Raw genomic sequence first — 18,051 nt, 5'->3', positions numbered from 1 at the left:
GTGCTTGCCCCGAACAGCTCATGCAGATCCCTTCGGGACTTACTGAATTAGTGTGGCTCTTGCTCACAGTCTGGAAAGGTGTTAAGTGCTGGTGATCTCTCCAAATCTGCAAGGGTCGGTGGGCCCTATTTTCAGCAAAACGGTGCCCAAATAACTTGCCAAAACAGAGAAATTTGGCATCCTGCTGATAATCTAACCCTGTTCTGTATTCGCCATGTGCCTGGGAGAAAGTGACATGTGTTGACACTGGCACCACGTGTGTGACTGCTTTAAATACACACCCATATAAACTTGTTACAGTGCCGTGGTCTTAGCATGGTGGCTTTCAATATAACGTGTCAAACACGGGGAAATAAAGACCTAATTTAGGGGAAGTGAGCAAGCTGTGCATGTAGGGACCTGGATCAACATGGCTATATATACTCTAATGTTTGGAAGCTGATTAAACTAAGGCAGGTCGGAGCTCTGGAGCACGTGAGCAGAATTCCATTAAAGCAGACTGTGCATCACCCGGGAAGAACTCATCTGCTTTCTCTCCTCTGGCCCAATTTCTGACTGGTGTCTCTGGGGTTATTTGTGAACTAAATGGGAAGAGGCAGAGGGGCTAGCTACTTCGTGTTCCTATCTTTACAAACATCTACTAAAGTCGTTCCAGCACCTAAACCGACAAATGCAAATAAAATATTATCTATTTGATTAATCACAGCAATATCACAGAACATTCATCTTATATTGAAGAGATTCATTCACTTTCCAGAATTTTCTGGGGATTTTTATTGCTTCCTCCATTTATATGGTAATGTGAAAGGAAGTTATGTTATATAAACCCCAACACTTCTCTTTTTCGTCCGTGACTTTACACCATGAAAACTCCACAAATCCCCTTCAATACTTTAACATTACATTGTGGGCTCTGCAGCTGGGATTTTTATTACATAAATAAAACACTCTCTGCATTTAAACATAAGTACATTTTCTTTTCTCTGGAAAGAATTACAGCACGGAGTGCACCATACTGACATATTTTTATTCTTTCAGTCCCCTCACGACATGCCTGTGCATCGGAACCAGGTTTGGCCTCCACTAACATCCACCTGTCAGTGTGACATAGACAAAAAAGGTGTTAATTTTTCCCTTAGAATAAAAGCACATGAAAAATGGTTTGGAATCTGTGGGTGAAAATAATAGAAAAGTTAACATCTATGAAAGTACATGAAATATCAGAATAAGATTTAGCAAAAAAAAAAATCCTCTCCTTCAGGAAGGTGTGTAGGTTCAAGCCCTTCAGACCACTCACCGTCTACCTTCAGTCTGTCTTTTAGGCCCCTCCCTTCTTTATTCCCTTTACTACCCCACCTCTGTAGACGTATTTGGTGAGTCTAAGCTCCCTGAACGTATGTACTACTTCCGTGCTCCCTGACACTGCCCTCTATTCCCTTCGTCCGCCCGCCTTCTCGTTCCTTCTCTACCTGTTAAGAGCTGCTTATTCTTCCAGACTCAACCCAGATATTTCCCTGTACACTTTGTTGAAAGTCTCCCCCTTGCCCAGCTCAAAAGAATGTCAGCCCCTGGCATCGTTGGCACAAGTTAGCTCTCAGTTCCTTAGCCCCTAGTATGTAGTAACTGGCAGAAGCAGTGAATGAATAAATGTCAACCGATCATCCATGAACAAAACCTAAAAACTTTCTCAGCCCCAGTGACCTCCTCTTTCTGAATCTTTTAAATTATTCTTGCCCTAATGTTCCAGTGAACCCTCATTGCTGAATGATTCCGTGGACCTGTCCTATCAATGTCTATATTTCTCCCATCAACAAGCCCACCATACTTTCCTTGGGACCTTCTGACATGATTTAAGACTAATTTAAATAGAACACCAGACTGAGTGAGAATCGGGAGACTAACAGTCAGGTCCCAAATATTTTATTAACTTACTGTAAAGCCTGAGCAAATTTCTCTTCCATTCTGCGTCTCTGTATGCTCAGTTGTAAAATTAGGAGAGAACACGAATGCCTTGGGTCCCTCTCAACCTGAGAAAGCACGGGGTCGACAATGTTTTTGAAGAGTTGCACCCCCCCACAAGGATAACTTCAGTTTAATGGAGAATTCATTCAACAAATATTTACTGAGTGCCTGGCTCTGCCAGGCATTTTCCTAAGATCTGGGAATACAGTAGTAAGCTAAACATAAACACCATTTGCATAGCTTACTTTACAATGGGGTAAGAAAAATAGATGATAACTTTTTTATGTATAAGCATGTATATGTATCTATGAAATCAGGTGGTGATAAGCAGTAAGTGGAATGGAAATAAAAACTTAAAAACCAGATTTGTATGGAGAGGGGCTGCTGTTGAGGTAAAAATAGGATAGATGACTTTATGATTTTATATAGTATGTTCAGTGATGGCTTCAATTGACAATCGAGTTGAGAGAGAGAGAGAAAAGTGTTCTAGTTAAAGAGACAGCAGTTGCAAAATACCTGTGGCAAGAGTGTGACTGGTTTGTTCAAAAAAGAGAAAGAAGTCAAATAATGCAACAGAATTGGAGAGAGGATGAGAAATAGAGTTGAAAAGGTTGGACTAAAGGAAACAGATCACTAGAGCCTTGTTGGCCACAGTAAGTGCTTGGCTTTGAGTGTGATGAGAAACTGTTGGAGGAATTAAAGGAAAAGCATGAGAAGATTTGATTCTACATTTTGGAATGATCACTGGGAGTTGCACTGAGAACAGATGGGAGATCGTCAGTGAAACGCATAGTTAAGGCTATTTTAATAATCCACATATAAAATGGCAAATGACTTGGACTTGAGCAGAAGCAGTGGAGATGGTGAGAAGCTTTGGGATTCCACATTTATTTTGAAAGAGCTGAGAGAATCTGCCCATTAATTAGTCTTGTGCAGAGGGGGACAAGGAGGCATTACAGATTACGGTTGGTGGCCTCCGCCAGTAGACTGACAAAGCTGGCACTCAGAGCAGACTGCAGGAAGACCAGGAGAAGCAGGTTAAGTCTGGCAGGAATATTCGGGAGTTCAGATTTTGACATGGTAAATTGGTAATGCCTCTTAAAGTAGATACGTCAAGTAGAGAGTAGAGTAAGAGGAATGAGGTTAGCAATATACATTTTGGAATGCTCCAGATAAAGATGGTTTAAAAGACATGGGAATGGGTGAGATTACAAAAAGAATAAATATATAGAGAGAAGGGAGGAAGTGGCCCAAATACTGGGTACCAGAGAGCACTAAGAATAAGAGATTGAGGTGATTAAGTGAAACCAGCAAAACAGATAGAGGAGTGATCAGTGAAGTAGGAAGAGAGCCAAGAGAAAACAAGTCCCGAAAGCCAAATGAGAAAGTGGTTAAAGGCTGTGTCAAATGCAGCTGGGAGATAAGATGTGGTAGAACTTGAGCTGACTTTCAATTATTGGGAGTCTGTTTCTCATTGTGGTCATTCTAGACCCTGGGTCAANTCTTAAAGTAGATACGTCAAGTAGAGAGTAGAGTAAGAGGAATGAGGTTAGCAATATACATTTTGGAATGCTCCAGATAAAGATGGTTTAAAAGACATGGGAATGGGTGAGATTACAAAAAGAATAAATATAGAGAGAGAAGGGAGGAAGTGGCCCAAATCCTGGGTACCAGAGAGCGCTAAGAATAAGAGATTGAGGTGATTAAGCGAAACCAGCAAAACAGATAGAGGAGTGATCAGTGAAGTAGGAAGAGAGCCAAGAGAAAACAAGTCCCGGAAGCCAAATGAGAAAGTGGTTAAAGGCTGTGTCAAATGCAGCTGGGAGATAAGATGTGGTAGAACTTGAGCTGACTTTCGATTATTGGGAGTCTGTTTCTCGTTGTGGTCATTCTAGACCCTGGGTCAAGCTGGGATACCATATTCTCAACATGGTGGGTGTGAATTCATTTGACCTGGAGTTACACTGCACAAAGCCTGAGAAGATACATGTAACAGGCTGAACCAACTATAAGGGCCTTCTGCAAAGCCTCCTAAATCAGCCTTGGTAAGTGACTGGGCAAGAGTAAGCAGGTCTGTTTCAGATGCACACAAGCATTTCCACTCCATCACACCTGCTCTCCTGCCCACCCCACGCACTTGGCATGTGTCATCCTAAATGCAAAGAGAGGTGTATTCACCATGCTCTTCCTCTGAAATGTATATGGGCTTTGTATGAACAATGGCACTAGTTGTTGATATTACTATTAACTGCTTATATGTATCGAGTTATTAACAAGTACTAGTTATTACTTTAAACATTTCACATATATACGACAAGGTTTGTGTAAAATCCAGCCATTGTTAGTATAATGAGAACAGTTTGTACAACATCAATGTAACTTGGCAGCCAAAGAGAGTGGACTGGAATGAGCATGTGTGAACAATGATGACTTCATTGTACTAGTCAGTGGGGGTTGGGTAGACATCATTCAGTGACCATGTGTACTCGGTAGCCATCACATTCAAAATGACTGAGTAGAGCAATGAATCGGCAACAAAGTTTGCATTAAGCTCAAACATTCCTCAGCAGAAAATATTCAGATGATTCACAAGCCCACAGCTATGGGCAACTGGTGATTGGCAGCTTCATCAGGACAATGTACCCGCTCATGCATCACGTGCCTCGTGCAGAGTTTTGGGTGAAACATCAAATCACCTAGGTGATTCAGCCTCCTCCCCTACAGCCCAGATTGGGCACCCTGTGGCTTCTGGCTTTTCCCAAAACTAAAATCACCTTGGAAAGGGAAGAGGTTTCAGACTGTCAGTCAGATCCAGGGAAATATGACAGGGCAGCTGATGGTAATTGGGAGAACTGTGTGAGGTCCCAAGGTGCTATTTTGAAGGGGACTGGGGTGTCATTGTCCTATGTATAATGTTTCTTGTATCTTCTTCAATAAATGTCTCTATTTTTCATATTACATGGCTGGATACCTTCTAGACAGAGTATTTATTTTTATTTATTTATTTATTTATTCCTCACGATATCCTCTGATTTTGGTATTACTATCACTCTGATGATCAAATGAAGGTATTAAAAAGCCTCTCAGAGGTGGCTTATCTGAGGTTACAGAAAGTAATGGGAGATTCTGTTTCTAAACCCAAAAGTCTTTCTCTGGGGCTCTCAGGGAGGGAAATAAGAAAGGAAACTTTCAGTTTTTTTAAGCATCCTGTTCCCTGGATAATTCATGTACTTTAAACTCTCTGTTACCAACTGTTCTCTTTCGTGACTCCCAGTAAGGCTGCCTTATCTGGAACCAACCCCAGACTTTTCATGAAGCTTGAAATGCAGACAATAGATGAATTTGCCATCCCCTGAGACTGTTAGCTACTGATAAAACAAGGTGTCTCATGGCCAGACTGACCAATAAGTAGCCAAGAGCCATTTGAGTGGTAGACGTCCATGCCATCGGGACTGTAAAACTGACCCCCAAATGGTTATTAGCTAGCATTTCTGCAAGCACATCACCACGTGGTCACTGGTCTCTGAGTTCACTTCGTTGGTCACTCTTCAGAGGTTAGATACCAGACCTCTAATGAATAGGCAGTAGTTGAACTTACTAACATCCTTGTTATAACAAGCAGTGCCTTGGAAAAAAATAATATAATATTATTTAAGTTACTGGTAGCTGAGATAGCTGCTTTAAAAAATTCATGAATTTGAAATGTCAAGTTATTTGTTAGCAAAGAGAATCATTCAAATTCTTTGGTAGACAGAAAAACTTTTGGAAAGCCTTGTAGACACAAAAACTGTTTGTGCTATTGAAAAAAAACTGGTTTTGAGTCCCCTCTCCTCCCTGCAAAAAGACATACATACAAGTTTAGGTTATAGGTTTGCCTCCTTGCTCACTGAACAAATATTCTTGGAAAAATTGTATTTCATGGGGAACATGGTGAGAAGACACTAAATCTCCATGTTTAATGGATACCAGAATACTTTCTTGGACTGTTTCCATTATTCTTATTCTTTCCCATTCCCTATGACAGCCTTGATCACTTCAGGTAAATTTGTGAAGTGTCAGGGAACAGAAGAAGTGACTGGCTCATTCTCAGCAAGGAAGGTATGCTCTGGAATGGGACTGCTTAACCATTGTGATAGGCTGCACGGACTCATCCAGAGCTTTATCTGCCTTCCCCTATTCCTCACCGGGAACCTTCCATATACCTTTGGAATTAGTCACATTGGGCTCAGGCATGTGGTCCCTAACTGTGATCTCATGTGCACATGTGTGCTTGAACACATACACATTCAGGTCCACTGGCCCCCACCGGAAACAAGCCTAAGTTCCTCACTTAGAAGAGTCGACCTAAACCAGAGTTTGCTGATGAGGTTTAAATCTGAACTCTGATCCATTTTTCCTTTCTCAATGGCATAAGGTAACACAAACACCAGGTTTGAAATCGCATAAGGCCAGGTTGAAATTCCCATTCTGCATTCTCATTCCTAAACCGTCTTAGGAAATCATTTACACTCTCTGAGCTGCGGTGTTCTTGTCTGTCCAAGGGGAATGTGTACTTACATTCAGCAAGTCCACAGATGGTCACCCCTTTCATTCGGACATCGGTGTAACTTGAAGAAGAGTATCTTCAGTCACTTCTTTAACACCATCATCCTATTCTAGAAAAATAAAGTATCAAGCTGCTCTTTATAAAGTGAGAGAATTTAACTCACAGCTGGCTCCACATTTAGAAATCACCTCTCAACCAGGTTAAAGCTGCAATGCAAAATATTTTATCTAGCTTTAGCCATTTGGAGAGTCTTGTAAAACTCCAATGAAAAGATGACTATGCCCCTGTGCCTCAAAAGGACCTTCACAGCTACTGAGAGTGAATGCATAACAACAGCTACCGTTTATCAAGTGCTTAATGTTACTGTGGCATAATGCATTGCCCTCAGACTTAAGGCCACAGATATTATCTCACACATGTTTTTGTTGGTCAGCATCCAGAGCAGTGGGGGATTGCTGCTGGCCTAGTGTCTCTCAGGAGGGTGCAGTGAAGATGACTGTCAGGTAAGTTACCTGAGGGCCAGAAGACCTGTTTTTAGGCTCCCTCCGTGGTCCTTGCCAAGCAGATTCAGTTCCGTACGGGCTGTTTCCTGAGTGCCTTAGTTTCTCAATCATTCAGGAGTTTACATGTCCTAGCAACATGGCAGCTGCCTTCCATGTGGCCAAGAGAACAGTTAAGACACAGTGCACAGAAATGACATATTGTTACTTCCTTTATAAGCTATCCATTGGAAGCAAGTCACTAAGTCCGCCCTGTATTAAGGGGATGGGAATTGAGCTCTACCTCTTGAAGACAGAGCATCAGAAAAAATTGTAGACATATTTTAAACTCACCACAATGTGCTAAAAGACATTTTAACTATGCAAAGTAAATTATTTGTTTAGTTGACACCATAACTCTGTAAGGTTAGGAGTTATTACACCTTCCATTTTACAGATGATATAACTGAGGCTCAGAAAGTTTAAGATATTTAAGGATGGCAGCGCTGGGAGTCCAAACCAGTCCAAATGAATGTGGAGCCGAAACGGTTTATCAAAAAATTAATTTCCAGTAAAAATTGTGATAATTTTCTTTTAAATTGATTGTAAAGCCTATTTGAGAATGTTTCAGTAAATAGAATTTTAGATTAAGCAGACTATATCAATCTCTGACAAATAATCAAAAATTCACTTCTTAGGAATTGGGATCAGTTGTGACCGATAAATATAAGTTGACAATATTTTGTTGTAATCATTGTACCTCATTCTGTGATACCATTAATTTCAGAATATTTTTTAAAATATAAGGTTTTGGCTATTTATTTCATTCGGCCAGGATGGTTAAATGTTAACTAAGAAATACCTACAAAAACTGGTGTGAAATTATATTAGTATCTTTTTCACCCCTTGTATTTTCTTATGGTCTCAGCTTTATTTCCAATTATCTCATAAACATGAGGGGTTAGGTGATGGGTGAGCCCCACTGAGTAATGACTTACATTGTCATTTAAGAGCTTCATTCCTGCCAACATGTTTTTTTTTCTGTTAAATTTGCTGGGAGATAAAATTGCAGTTGTTAAGCAATTCAAAGCAGAAGGGGGAAGAGTCAATGATCCAGATCACAGCTTCAGTAACAGCAAGGGAAAAAAAATGTCAGCTAGATATTAATCAAATAAATAATAAATGAGAGGTGGAGGGGGAGGAAATAAAGGAAGGAGAAAGAGCAAATGAACAAATGAACAGAAGAATGAAGAAATGCGTGTTGGAGGAAAAAGAATGGTGTAGGCAAAATGCTTTGCTGTGGCAAGGAGGAGAATAGTGTCACAATATTGTGCAAAACCCTTCTGCAGTTCTTTATCGTCTACTGCAAAGGTAGACAAACCACAGCTGCCTATCCCAAGAGGGCTAGTGGCTGAGGGCAACAGCCAGAGGTCCCCCCGCCCCAGGAGCTTGGAGAGAAGCTATATCATGACTCTGGAAGCACAGCACAGAACACTTTCCCCTCTCCACTCATCCTTTGCTGCTTTTGACAGTACAGTGTGAATGCTGGTATGGCAATAAAGGGAAATATTCTAATTAAAAGATATTGAACCCAAATCTCAATCATTTATCTGAATGCTAAAAAGAATATATATGTTCATCAAAACTATTATAATGAGGATTAAGTGAAATAAAGCCAAGTAAAGCCTGAAGCATGGTGTTAGGTAGTATCAGCTGCTATTACTATTAGCGTTGTTGTTAATTATATTTCAGGCTTTAGGAACTCATTATTCTAGCAAATGATCCTCAGTTAAAAATGAATATGTAGTTTAAAAATATATAAAAATTCAGGGGCCATGGCTACCACAATGAATTGGGGCAAGCTTCCTACCCCGTTCTTTGCAGGGGCAAAACCAACCCCCCGGAGAAGCAGAGCAGGCAGACTACATTAATAGAAGGAATGGCTGAGAAGGAATAAGAACCCTTATTCCCATTCATTTGTCTCAAGTGTATTAATCAAAGTCCTTCTTCCTCCTCTATATCAGAGTAAGGAAGAGGCAGATTAGGTGAGAAGACATGATCACCAAGCTCCTCTCACATGGAAAACATCTAGAATCGGAGAGAAGTGTTTTTCCGTAACAACAGTTTCATAGAGAAACTCGGACTGTCCCAGCCCCTGGTTCCATCTGGCAAGAACATTAGGCCTGGGCACAAAGACACAAAAGATAAATTTGAAAGCTCTTAAACTCTCTAGGTATATAATACGGTAGATACTCTATACAAATATTTGTGTTAGTGATATATTTTTGCAACATATTTTTATCAGAGAGTTTATTATCTTTTTAAAGCCTAAGGAATTACTTTATAAACAATACCTAAAGCCCATACATCGGGAATTAGTTATATGAAAAATTACCACCATCAGGAAGAGTCCTAGACTTATAAAGATCTGATTCTCAATCCCAATTCAACAGTGTCCTAGCTATCAGTCATTTAAACTGAATTCAGTTATCCCATTTCTTGGAATGCAGAAGGTGTCAGGCTGCTTCGAACGTTGCATGTGAAAGTACATGCTGGCCAGACAACTGAGGGATGTGTGTGAACCACTTGGAAGATGCTGTGCATGTAGGTCTGGTATCTTCCAGGGCTTCAAATGTATTTTGATTTAACAGAAAAAAATAAAAGGATCTCGTACTTTGGAAAAAGAGACAAAGGAAAAGACACCATCAGTCTGAACAGTACGTGACCACAAAGCAAAAAGAGAAAAGAAAAAGAGAGATTGTGTTTTCTCCCACTCATAAATCCATTAATTTTTCATGGTAGGCTCAGCCTTGAAGAGATTTTTGCATAGAAGAGGAGGTTTTTGTTTTGTCGTCCAAGGGCCAAATATTTCAGAACCAACGAGGTTCCAAACAATTGGATATTTCATACAGATGTGATGCCACTATATTTATTCTTTCTAAAAAGTCAGGCTGAATCCACGAGGAGCTTCTTGTAAATGCTTTTCACTGGAAAATGAAACAAAGGATGTACTGCTGCTAAGAGCTCCAAGGTCTAGAATGCCTCTGTGCTCCTTATTATAATTCCTTTCTTCAAAATAGGCATTTGGTGTCCCTGAAGGACAAGCCTTGTGTTCACTCCGCTCTAGGAATTGATTAATGGCTCAGGATGTGATGTATATTTAAGCCAGACGCATGGCCTATTAGCAGCTCACAAACCATGACTGTGCACCAGTTCTGTGCTCGACTCCGTTTTGCATTTGAAAAAATGTTTAAAAATCTGCCTCCCTTCCCAGAATGGTATATAAACAAATCACATGTGTATTGTGGGAAGGGAGGTAGGAGGTTATGAATTTAACATAGCCTCAGGCTGTTCTGTGACAAATTAAATATCACTCTGGCCACTGAGGTCCTTACCAGGTATTTGGTCAGAAATGAGCTCTTGATAGATTGAGCCTCTTTTATTGCCGGGAAGTCAGCAACTCACCCAAACATGAACTGTATTCCCCACATTAAAAACAAAATGACGCCGTGCTAAAAGCAAGACTCTCATTTCTACAAGACTGCAGTCTTATGACTTTCTTGGAAGACAAGGACATTTTATGGCAAGAGAAAGTCACAAGACACGAGTCAAGAGCAGGGAGGAGGGATGGTGGGGATATCACCTTCATTCCAGTGCCAGCACCTCTGAGGGAGGTTCAGATTAGTGGAATATCTGTATTATCTTCACATAGGTGTATTCTGTTTCTTAAAGATGAATTCTTGCTGCTCTCATTTTGGGGACTTTAACATGTCCCAGCGAGTGAATAGAAAAGCAGTCCCCAGGCAAAGGCCTCACAAAATTGCCAGGAGCCTCACCCGGCAACACATAACTATCTAGATTCTAGTTTTCAACTGAATTTAGTTATAGGCAAACCTTATTTTCTCTCTTAATGTAAGGGTATGCAATCGAACTCAAAATGTAAGTGGTCTCTTTTTGTTTGTGATTGGTATAAAAATATGTTTTGATATGGGTCAGCTATCCTAAAAAGATCCTACGAGTCAATTAAAAGTTTCATCTCTTAAAGCTTTAGCTTATAAAATAAGGTGTTTTATTTTATGTTATACATCCTTTACCACAATAAACCAAGAAAAAAGAAATAAGGCATTTTCTCCTAGAGAGGTACACATATTAACTAGAAAGGGGAAAGAGTTTTTGTCACTAGGTCATAGAATCATAAACTTTCAGAACTAGAAGTGATTTCAGAAAAATGCATCCACTACAGAATTTTCCAGAATGGAATTCTACAACTGTTATAGCTTTTACAATAAGAAAGTGTTCCAAAGTCATAGTGGTCATTAGTTCTGCCACCCAGCCTTCCTCTCCTCTGGGTACTATCTGTATCTCTTAGAGCTGACTAGGGCCACTGGCCTAGTTCTGGCCAATGAATTGGGAGTGAAAATGATATGCATCACATTGGGGCTGTAACCTTGAATGGCTGATTTGAGACCCTCCTAAACTTCCTGTTCTCTTTCTGGCAAAATGAATTGCAATTTTTACAATGATGTCTACTCCATTAGCTGGTATCCCTTGGTGACTGTGAAGAAAAAGTCCCTATCCACTGTCCTTAGACCATATTGGATATGTAATGAGACAGAGAAAGAGGCAGACAGATTGAGAGAGGAGAGAGAAACTGTCCTCTTTCAAAACCTGTGAGATTTGGATGTATTTTTTTTTCTTAGCATAGCCTAGTCTATCCTGACTAATACAATGGTTCAGATGAGTTTGAGGAACACAGGTTCACACAGAAATGTTCAAGGCTTTCAAATGCTAATAGAAAATAGGAATCTTCAAGAGAGAAATATAGGAGGAGCGGTTTTCACACCTATTTGATAATGGAAGCTTTCCCTTTGGTTCATTTTAGTTTTTGTGTGTTGTGTTCAATATTTACAGCCATGTCAAAATCTCAGTGCTTCACAGAGCAATTAGGCAAAACACCTTTAGTCCAATCTCTGCAGTTGACAAAATAGTCAAACAAAGCCCTAAGGAGTAAAGGTCTTCTCCAAGTGACTAGTCAGTTAGTGGCAGACATGGGAGCCGGTGACCAGTGTCCATGTCTTGGAAACTGAGGAAGCTTCACAAGTGAATGGAGCATTTGTTGATGTTCTAACCCTTCACATGAGTCTTTAAAAAGCTAGTCCATTGGAAACACCTAAACCACCTTATTAAAATGCGATGCACATTAAAACCAACACAAAGTTACCATTTGACCAAAGATAATTAGGTAAAAGGAAAAAAACCTGTAAGAAAAGCTCAAAAATTTCCTAATCAAAATAAAAGCCAGAGTTAACATTTTTTTGGACATATGAGGGAGAATTGTCTTCTAAAGCAGGACTCCACAGCCCTCTGCAAAAAAATTAGTGTTCTTACTAAAAACTTGGCAATGAGAACCTCAAGGACACAGTGCTCTCCTTTTCCTTGGGGAAAGCTTTGGCCAAAAATAAGATTTCAGCCTGAAATGAGGTGGGAGATATCTGATTCACTGAGGTTGTTGTTAAGCTGTGGAAGATCTCACTCAGCTTTCAGGCAATTTATTTTGACTGGTACTGGAGGCCCTAGTAGAATTTTTTTCTCCCAAACAAAAATCACAAAAGTCAGGGTGATAGCTTTCGAGTCGTGGAAATGGAGATCTACTGAAATCTCATTTGGATTTAACCACAGTATTATAGGAAGGGAGTAAAAGATGTTTGAAAAAAATCCAAAAACAAAAAAGTAAATTGCTACATGGATATTGCTAGAAATTGACTAACACAAGCTATAAGAATTTTTTAAGTGATCTTTTGTAGCAATTCCAAACTTAGTCTCTGAGCTTCACCAATGCACTTTATTCCACAAATTAGACATGGTTCTAAACGGTACACGCTGTGTCTTTCTGGAACTATGATCCCCAAAGGCGGCTTCTTCTCTGTGGCTGCTTTGAAATCACTCAGATCGTACTGGGTTCTTCACTGGAGGGAAATGAGATCTCTAGTTAAAAACTAATGAAGTGTAATTGAAACATAAATAATTTTTAAGCATTTTGGTGCAGACCTGAATACCGGCATGTGAATAATTTTGAGTCATGCCCCTAGGTGTATACTGATAGGCACAGGTGGGGAGCATGAATTTCAAATAGTCTTGAGGGTGCCAGACATAATGGTTAGGGCAGACAGACCTCCCTCCGCTTTGTCAGCCGAAGAGTCTCTATACAGAGAGCCTTCATTTTAAGTACTGCTTACCCCACTGTGAACAGACAGCCTGCAGCCACTGCTATCAGCTGCAGGAGCCGGAGCAGCCCAGCTCAGCAAAGCTCTCTCTCCCTCGGCAGACACAAATGACTGCAGTGCCTAGCCTGAAACTCCTTCTGCAGAAAACAGGAGGTGAAATTAGGATAAACAGGACTTGGAGAAGTAATGCATTTGAAGCTGCTATAACAACCTCCTTGGAGAATGGAATCCAGACAGAGGCACCAATTAAAACGCAGAAGGAAGTAGTAAACCAAACCTGGAAGCTCAGGGACCCTCCTTCACCTGTCACTCATTGGCATAGCCCACTCCTCCAGCAATAGAACACCCACACTTGGTAAAGAGGCTACTTGTCAAATCGCAGAAACCATACAATGACTCAGCATCATTGCCTGTCTGCAACATTAAAAAAGTGATTTTAAAAATCTGTTGGAAGCCTCTTTTGTGGCTCCTCAGTTGTCTAAACCTGACCAAAAGGTTCATCTCTAAGTTAAAAAAATGTATTGTCATCTCATCTTCTTTCCTTCCTTCTTTCATTTTCTTTTTGTCTCTGATTCGATACATTCTCAGGAAAACGTTCTTGATTTATCAGGGTATTCTTTCCAGAGCTGTGGCTGCTAAACATATAATGAAAATCCTGAGAATACAAAATAGTGAATCTCTGGTGGTGGCCTTTCTAGATTTGCTGCCACTGATTGACAGAGGAAGACTGGAGGCCTGACTGCTAAGCATAAGCTGAGAGCACAAGGTGTTCACCAGTTACATTCATGCTCTCATTTGTCCATTCATTTAAAGATTTTGTTTATTTTTTTTTAGAGAGAGGGAAAGGGAGGGGAAAAGACAGGGAGAGAAACACTGAAACATTGATCCCCTGACCTGGGGATCACAAACCAGGCATGTTCCCTGACCAGGAATCGAACCGGAGACATTTCAGGTCACAGGCCAGTGCTCAGTCCACCGAGCCACACCAGCCAAAGCTATCCATTCATTTAACAATCGTGTTATAAATGCTGATAAGCAGAGCACTGTGCTCATTATTGACCCAGGTTCACAGACCAAAGAGTTATACCCCTGACTTAAAGAAACTTATTGTCTAGTTAAGAAGGCAGATGTGTAAACAAATATATGTAAAACAAAGAACAAGGACCTAACATATATGGTACAGGGGACAGCAATACATCACAGAATTCGAGGGATGAATAAATAATCCCCATAGGAAGACACAGAACTGACTCAAGCCTCAGAGTGAGTATAGTGGCTTCGTGCATGGAGAGGGGTGGGGAGTGCAGACCTCCTGGGCTGAGAAAACAGCATGAGTAATGGACAGAGTCATGTTTCATTTCCATTAAGAAAAAAAGTCTCCTTTAGGCACAGAGTGCCTCTATTTAGGGCACGCTCTTCTTCCCTCACAATACTTTTTTAAAGTTTCCTGTTCTCACTATTTTTACTTCTTGACTTTACTCTTCTATGCCCATTATTGTGCCTTTTACATAAACGTGTACTGCAGTTGCCTCTGCCTAGATTAGCAATGATATATCCAACGATGGCTCTGATACTGGCTCTGAAAGGCCATCTCACCATCATGGCCTTTCCTTCCTTCTTGGTGCTCACCGTTATGGTGGTTTGAAGGATACTATTCTCTCCTGGTTTCCTTCTTTACCTCTGTAGTTTCTTGTGTTCCAGTTTCTTTTTTTGAGCACTGATGTCTGTGCCCATAATTTAAATTAGTGATTACCAAAAAGGGCATTATGAATCTCTAATTACCTGATGCCCTGGAAATAAGGATTTTGGTAGGCAGCCTCAGAGATAACTCCCAGTGATTTCTGCCTCATGCTATTCCTGTCCTTGTGTAATCCTCTCCTCTTGAGTATGGAGTAATAGATTGTTCTTCTAATGAACAGAATACTGAAAACATGATGTGATGTTATTTCGGAGATTAGGCTATAAAATGACCAGGGCTTCCATCTTGAAAGGGTTCTTATTGCTCTCTATTGCATTGTTCAACCTAGAGAAGCCAGCTGCAATGTCTTGAGGCAGCCATATGGAGAGGGCCAAGTGACAAGGGACGGAAACTTGCCACAAATCACATAAGTGAGATCGAAAGAGGATACTCTGTCAATCAAGCCTACAGATGAGACTACAGGCATGGCCGACAACTGAACTGCAACCTGAGAGACTCTAAGCCAGAGGCACCCACAAAGCCTCACACCAATTTCTGATCCCCTGAAACTGTGAAATGATAAATGTTCATTCTTTAAAGTTGCAAAACTTTGGAATAATTTGTTATGCAGCAATGGATAACTAATATAGGGATCCTAACTGTTGGGCCTCACCACCCACCCACAGCTACTGTTCCCATTCCAGTTCCTTCCTGCAGCCTCCATCCCCCATCCACAGCCCCCTTCTCCATCACCATCAGAACCATTTTACCAGATCAGTTCCCTTTTGATCTCTTCTATATGTTGATTTTTTTCACACAATTTTATTAGCACAAATGTTCCCACGGCTAAAACTTGGTTCTAAAGCCAATGACCTAAATGTTGGTGTTTCTTAGGGTTTCATCCTTGGCCTGTTTCTCTTTTCGCTTTACTCATTCTGCCTTGGAAATCATGCTTATGTTCATATTGGCAGCCATGCCTCTGATGTTTATAGTTTCCAAAAGCACATTTCTAGACTTACTTCACTGATCATTGGCCATCTCTGCTTATATTTCCCACAGCTACCTGGAACTGAAAATGCCCAAACCCAAGCTTACACATTTTCTTGCAAAATATGCTTTTATTCTGTATTTTTTCACTTTGATAAGTGGTGCAGCCATCTCCCATACCATTCTTAACTTCTCCTCACTACTCACTGTTCTTTCGCTAACCACTTAAAATCCCATCAAATCCACTTCCTTAATATGCCTTGGATCCATATCCTGTGTCTTTACTGTTACTCTCTTACTTCATTCCATGGCGATTTCTCATTGATCATTTCAACACCCTCATAACGGAATGTGCCCACAACTACACAATACAGTGGTTGGGAGTTCAGGCTCTTCCTTCACACTGCCTGGTCTGAATCTTGCCTCTGTTACTCACTCACTGGGTGATATTGTTCCACACACTATTCTCTAGTATAGTATCCTGCAACCTTCATGAACTCACAAATATCTTGAGCTTCCTCTCTCTCCATTCTTCCCTCCTGAACCTTAAACTCCAACCCAACTAAGTTACTTGACCTTCTCCAAATGGGCCATGTTCTTACATGTCTCTCTGTCATTGCAAATTCTGCCCATTCTACTATACCTCCTACCCTTTCTACTCTACTGACCTGGCTAATTCCCACCCATCCAATTAAATTTAGCCAATGACATAAGCTTTCCAAGAAAATGTTACCAACCACCACTGACACCCATGCACAATACACATGCACATGCACTGACACACCTATGCATATAGGCAGTTCCTCCCATGAGAACCCACAGCTTTCTGTGCACATTTTTATGTCTAAGATCCAGGAATTTGTAACTATCCATGTACATTTCTGTCTCTCTCCACTAGATGTGTGCTGTATGCTCCATCCTTGTGCAGAAACATAGGGAACAGTTTAGGCCCTCGATAAATATTTAAACAATAAATAAATAAGGGTTCTAATCTAACATGTTCTTTTTTCTTTGACACAGTATATGAACTTTCTGTGTTAGGTTCCCATAGTTGACATTTAGATCGCTAGTTTGATAGACTAAGATGATAACTAGGGGGATTCTTATTCCAAATTAAACAAGAACATTGTTTCTATGCAATGAGAAATCAGGAGCGGCTCCAGGGGGTTCGTACCCATGTGTCCAACCTGGCCTGAGTGAGTGAAGTCATAACAATCTCTTCAAGCCTGTCTATGCCACAGCTTCAAGCAGGTATATACCTGGGCAGTCTCTTACAAAATTCCACAATAATTATTATGAAATTGAGAGTTTTTGAGTATTTCAAGCAAAGCCTTCAAACCAACAACTCCAGTGAGGTAGGTTTTGCCTCTCATCTTTCAGCAACTCTCTAAGTATTCAGGTGCCTTGAGTTGGGGCCCCATTAGTCAGTGTATCGATTTCCAATTGGTGGGAGGGTCAAGGTCTGAATCACTTCAGACCTTGAAAGGTAAGTGAAGAGACCAAAGACTTTCCTGTCTTTTAGACTTAATCAAGGTACTGCTAAGTTCCTAGTTCTTAAAAAAATGTGTAAGAATGAAGAAGTTATGATTTTTTCTGCCCATACAGTTCTCTTTTTTGATAGACCCTACAGAAGTACATAACTGTGGAGAATGACACATATTGCTGATAGAAAAGGGAGACAGCGTTGAGGTCTCAGTAACAATGCAATGAGTGAGCTGTGTCTGTACTATGAAGAGACCTTCTGCTGAACCCACTCGTGTCACGAAGGTGAAAGATGTGAGATAAGCAAGGTTAGTTTTCTCAAACAGGACCTTTTTCTGCAGCAAGGAAAGGGAATACAAAGAGAAGTATAGCTACAAAACTGATTGAGAGGACAAAGAGAGAACGTCTTCTATTTCTAACCCAGACAAATGAAGTCATTTTAAAGAATGTATTTTCATTACTAAAGTAAGATGGCATTGACCAGGGTAATAGTGAAAGGAATTATTCTTGGTAGGGTATACATAGTGGAATTTTGGCATTTCCTTTGGCACAAATAATTTTCTCAGAGGTGTTGGCTGCAAGTTTCCATGCTTCTGCAGAAATAGGAAACATAAGCAATAAACAAGTGATTGGAATATTTTATGTAAAAAATACTACTCATAAATAGTGGTAGCAAATAACAGACTAAAGTGC

The sequence above is a fragment of the Sturnira hondurensis genome, unplaced genomic scaffold, assembly GCF_014824575.4.
Source record: "Sturnira hondurensis isolate 20B ecotype Veracruz unplaced genomic scaffold, ASM1482457v3 Scaffold0002638, whole genome shotgun sequence".
Taxonomy (NCBI): Eukaryota; Metazoa; Chordata; class Mammalia; order Chiroptera; family Phyllostomidae; genus Sturnira; species Sturnira hondurensis.
The sequence above is the reverse complement of the archived record's forward strand: the minus strand, read 5'-3'. Positions refer to the sequence as shown.